The sequence below is a fragment of the Hemitrygon akajei genome, unplaced genomic scaffold (assembly GCF_048418815.1).
Source record: "Hemitrygon akajei unplaced genomic scaffold, sHemAka1.3 Scf000043, whole genome shotgun sequence".
Taxonomy (NCBI): Eukaryota; Metazoa; Chordata; class Chondrichthyes; order Myliobatiformes; family Dasyatidae; genus Hemitrygon; species Hemitrygon akajei.
This window is the reverse complement of record NW_027331929.1, coordinates 7,175,431-7,181,029: the sequence shown is the minus strand read 5'-3', so window position 1 is coordinate 7,181,029 and position 5,599 is coordinate 7,175,431.

Here is a 5,599-nt window from a genome sequence, read left to right as displayed (position 1 = left end):
CTATCACACATCACTGAACAAATCCACAGTGAGGTTACGGTTCCCTGTCACGCGATTCCTCATGGGGAGTTTTGCCGCCCACTGTTCCCCGTCTCCATCCCCGAGCGGGTGTTCTACCATGCACGGTTCCCAATCTCCGTAACCCACATGGGGACTATTACCAGATACGATTCCCGGTCTCTCTATCTCGTTAAACGCTATTATCAATCACCATATCCCAATCCGGGAGCTTTACCGTACATGATTCACAATCATCATATCCAACACCGGGCCTTTTGCTGTGCTGGGTTCCCAGGCTTCCTGTCAAACTATTAGTCTGCTAAGACCCATTGACCTGCTCTCCATCCCCTACCATCCATGTACTTATCCAGGTTTCTCAAACAGATGTTGTTAGGACCACAGACAAAGTCAGGAATCGCAGGTTAACCACGGTGCGAATAATGTTCTGAGCTGCGTACATTTCAGTGCCTGAAGTATTGAAGGAAAGGCCGATGGGCTCAGGGCATGGATCAACACGTGGAATTATGACATTGTAGCCATTGGTGAGGCTTCGTTGCAGGAGGGGCAGGACTGGCTGCTCTGGGTTTCCATTGTTTTAAATGGGGGAGGGGTGGCAGGAAAATGTCCCGCAGTGCTCAGTCAGGAAAGACTGGAGAACACCTCTGGTGAGGCATTATGGGCAGAACTGAGGAATAAGAAAGATACGACCACATTAATGGGGCTATATTACAGACAACCCAACATTCTGTGGGATTTAGTGGAGCAGATTTGCTGAGAGATTGTAGTCTGTTGTAGAAACATAACTTGTGATGGTAGGTAAATTTAACTTTTCTCATATGCACTGGGACGCCCATACTGTAAAATGACTTGATGTAATAGATGGACCCCATACAGATTAGAGTGAAGGAGTTTTTGCTGTCTTAGGGACGATGACTCTGCAGGACCTGACAAGGTCCTCCCCTGCATGGTCTGGAGGCAAGCGCAGAAATTGCAGGGCCCGAGCAGAGATCTTAAATCATCCACAGCGACATGTGAGGGAGTGGAAGACTGGAAGATAGATAATGTTGTTCCACTGCTTCAGAAAACCTCCAAAAATAAACCAGGAAATTGGAGGCCGGGAATCCTGATGTAAGTAGTGGGAAAGTCATTGAAAGCTATTGTAAGGGACCAGATCTGTGACTATGTGGATAGACTTTGACTGATCCGGGATGGTCAGCATGGCGTTGTGCCTGGTAGGTCTTGCCTCAGCGTACTTCTAAAAGACAAGACAGTGGATGTTGCCGACGTGGACCTTAGCAAGGCATTTGCCAAGGTTCCACTTGGGAGCTTAGTCAAAAAGTTTCAGTTGCTGGACTCTCAAAATAAGGCAGTAAATTGAACGGGACAGTGGTTGGGTGGGAGAAGCCGCGATGTGGTCGTAGATGGCCGCCTCTCTGACTGGAGGCCTGTGAACAATGGAGTGCTGCAGGGATCAGCGCCGGCTCGGCTGTTCTTTGTCATCAAAACCAACACTCTGGATGATAACGTGGTCAACTGGATCAGCAGATTTACAGATAACGCCAAGATTGCAGATGCCGGGATCAGCATCTACGGAACTGGATAATGTCGATGCTACAAGCAGAGACCCATCAGTGAAATTGGAAATGAAGGGGGAAGAGGACAGATTATGGATTGATTTGAAGTTTCGGGCTCTTGTTCTGTGAAACTCAGTGCTTAGGGTCTGAGTGTGAGCTGCTGCCTGTTCACGCACATTCCTCAGAACAGGGAGCGGCCCCTCTCCAGAAATCAAATGCAACCGGGTCTGAAGAAAGAAACACCCTCCTGCAGGCGCAAAGAAAGTCACTTCAATATCGTACTTAACCCTTTCTGCTGCAGGGAAGAGCGAGATCATCTCTAACATGATTTACCCAGGGTCCCGAACGGGCAACATTACCAGTGACAGTTGTTGTCCTGTTTGCCGCCAGTTCCCAGTTACAGATTCCCCGAATCCTTTCAGTGTTGTCGAGGTGAGGGTGAGGGGCAGGAGCAGAGTGAGGTGTGAACAGGATCAACAGGAAGCTGAAGATGAAAGTGAGTGTAAGGGGAGACAGCAGGGAGAGAGAGGGGGGAAGGGTTAGAGAGAAAAGGGGAGGGAGAGGGAGATAGAGAGATGGGAGAGAGAGCTGGAGAGGAAGGGAGCTAGAGGGAGAGAAATGGAGTTGGCGGTGGGTGAGTGGTCGAGTGAGAAGGGGAGAGACGTGTGGAGATTGAAAGAAATGGGAGAGAGGGGGAGACAGAGGAAGGAGTAAGGTGCTGTGTGAGCCCAAGGGAGAGTGCGAGGGATAGGAGTAAAGATGAAGTGACATTGTGTAAGTTAGAGAGTGGAGCTGAGGATTGTGGGGTGAGAGGGAGTAAGGGAGGAGTGTTGAGTACGTGGGGGTGTGGTGGGATGGGTGACGGAGAGGGTAGTGAGCACGAAGGGCTGAGTGATTGGAGAGGTGAGGGAGAGGGATGAGAAAGATGGCTGACAGGCGTGTGCGGAGTGGACTATGAAGTGAAGATGAAGGGTGACTGAGATGGGCGGCGGAGAAAAATAGGTGAGTGAGAATGCCGCCAATGAAAGAGGGGTGAGGAAGGGTTCGAGGTAGGACTGAAGGTGTGTGGTGCAGAAAGCAGGGTGAGTACGAGCGGGTGGCGAGCAAGCAGGGGTGAGGGTGAATGGTGGTGAGTTAGGAGGGGAGAGGGAGAAGGATATAGAAGAGACCAGAGTGAGAGAGACATGGATGACTGAGATAGGCAGTGAGTCTGGTCAGAATTATCAGACAAACTATTCATCCATTCACAGAGGCACGGATGTTAGTCATGGTCTATCACACATCACTGAACAAATCCACAGTGAGGTTACGGTTCCCTGTCACGCGATTCCTCATGGGGAGTTTTGCCGCCCACTGTTCCCCGTCTCCATCCCCGAGCGGGTGTTCTACCATGCACGGTTCCCAATCTCCGTAACCCACATGGGGACTATTACCAGATACGATTCCCGGTCTCTCTATCTCGTTAAACGCTATTATCAATCACCATATCCCAATCCGGGAGCTTTACCGTACATGATTCACAATCATCATATCCAACACCGGGCCTTTTGCTGTGCTGGGTTCCCAGGCTTCCTGTCAAACTATTAGTCTGCTAAGACCCATTGACCTGCTCTCCATCCCCTACCATCCATGTACTTATCCAGGTTTCTCAAACAGATGTTGTTAGGACCACAGACAAAGTCAGGAATCGCAGGTTAACCACGGTGCGAATAATGTTCTGAGCTGCGTACATTTCAGTGCCTGAAGTATTGAAGGAAAGGCCGATGGGCTCAGGGCATGGATCAACACGTGGAATTATGACATTGTAGCCATTGGTGAGGCTTCGTTGCAGGAGGGGCAGGACTGGCTGCTCTGGGTTTCCATTGTTTTAAATGGGGGAGGGGTGGCAGGAAAATGTCCCGCAGTGCTCAGTCAGGAAAGACTGGAGAACACCTCTGGTGAGGCATTATGGGCAGAACTGAGGAATAAGAAAGATACGACCACATTAATGGGGCTATATTACAGACAACCCAACATTCTGTGGGATTTAGTGGAGCAGATTTGCTGAGAGATTGTAGTCTGTTGTAGAAACATAACTTGTGATGGTAGGTAAATTTAACTTTTCTCATATGCACTGGGACGCCCATACTGTAAAATGACTTGATGTAATAGATGGACCCCATACAGATTAGAGTGAAGGAGTTTTTGCTGTCTTAGGGACGATGACTCTGCAGGACCTGACAAGGTCCTCCCCTGCATGGTCTGGAGGCAAGCGCAGAAATTGCAGGGCCCGAGCAGAGATCTTAAATCATCCACAGCGACATGTGAGGGAGTGGAAGACTGGAAGATAGATAATGTTGTTCCACTGCTTCAGAAAACCTCCAAAAATAAACCAGGAAATTGGAGGCCGGGAATCCTGATGTAAGTAGTGGGAAAGTCATTGAAAGCTATTGTAAGGGACCAGATCTGTGACTATGTGGATAGACTTTGACTGATCCGGGATGGTCAGCATGGCGTTGTGCCTGGTAGGTCTTGCCTCAGCGTACTTCTAAAAGACAAGACAGTGGATGTTGCCGACGTGGACCTTAGCAAGGCATTTGCCAAGGTTCCACTTGGGAGCTTAGTCAAAAAGTTTCAGTTGCTGGACTCTCAAAATAAGGCAGTAAATTGAACGGGACAGTGGTTGGGTGGGAGAAGCCGCGATGTGGTCGTAGATGGCCGCCTCTCTGACTGGAGGCCTGTGAACAATGGAGTGCTGCAGGGATCAGCGCCGGCTCGGCTGTTCTTTGTCATCAAAACCAACACTCTGGATGATAACGTGGTCAACTGGATCAGCAGATTTACAGATAACGCCAAGATTGCAGATGCCGGGATCAGCATCTACGGAACTGGATAATGTCGATGCTACAAGCAGAGACCCATCAGTGAAATTGGAAATGAAGGGGGAAGAGGACAGATTATGGATTGATTTGAAGTTTCGGGCTCTTGTTCTGTGAAACTCAGTGCTTAGGGTCTGAGTGTGAGCTGCTGCCTGTTCACGCACATTCCTCAGAACAGGGAGCGGCCCCTCTCCAGAAATCAAATGCAACCGGGTCTGAAAAAAAGAAACACCCTCCTGCAGGCGCAAAGAAAGTCACTTCAATATCGTACTTAACCCTTTCTGCTGCAGGGAAGAGCGAGATAATCTCTAACATGATTTACCCAGGGTCCCGAACGCGCAACATTACCAGTGATAGTTGTTGTCCTGTTTGCCGCGAGTTTCCAGCACCTTATGTTTATCTCAAACTCGAACCGTCTGCAGCTGGCTTGAAAATATTCTTCAAGGATTTTGTTTTTTTAATAAACCGGTCCAGGAGAACTTTCCCGGGAAAACGTCTGGCCATTTGGAATGGCCGGAAACCAATTCCACAAGTATTACCGGCGGGGTGTGAACCAACAAACATTGCTTGTGAAAAGAAACCCGCTGTTAACCGTGGGCGAGGGGGTTCCTTGTAATAATAGTTGTGCGGATGGAACTGCAATAATCTCTAGTGTTAGAGTTAATCAATTCCCCTGAATCGAGAGGCGCTGAGGAAATCTTTGACCAGATTTATTACAGTTGAGTGTGAATATATATAGTCGGAGGTGATTGGATTAATTTCAGCAGAAAGGCGGCTCCCCGCACCTGAACAGGTGAGTGACGTTGGAGTTGAAACTACCTACGCCGGGCAGTCCTGTTTACACACAGGGGGCAGAAACTCAGCCCCTCCCAGAACCCGGGCTGGATCAAATTCTTAGCCTGGGACTGGCTGGGTTAAACAGAGAAACTCCGCCCCACTGGTTGCGATGAAAGAAAAAGGAGCGATCTAGGCTGAAATCCGGACAGAAAATTTAACGCAGCCTGTTTGTTTTCCTCTTTAGGGTTGCTACATTGATCCCACTCCCGCCTCCTCCCGCAGTCAGACCCGTCCTGAGCCGGTGAGAGTTAGTGTGACCCGGACCGCGGTAGTCCCGCTCTGCCCCATTTCTCCCGGCCCTGTCCATCGCTTCACAGCCGGGTATCCTCG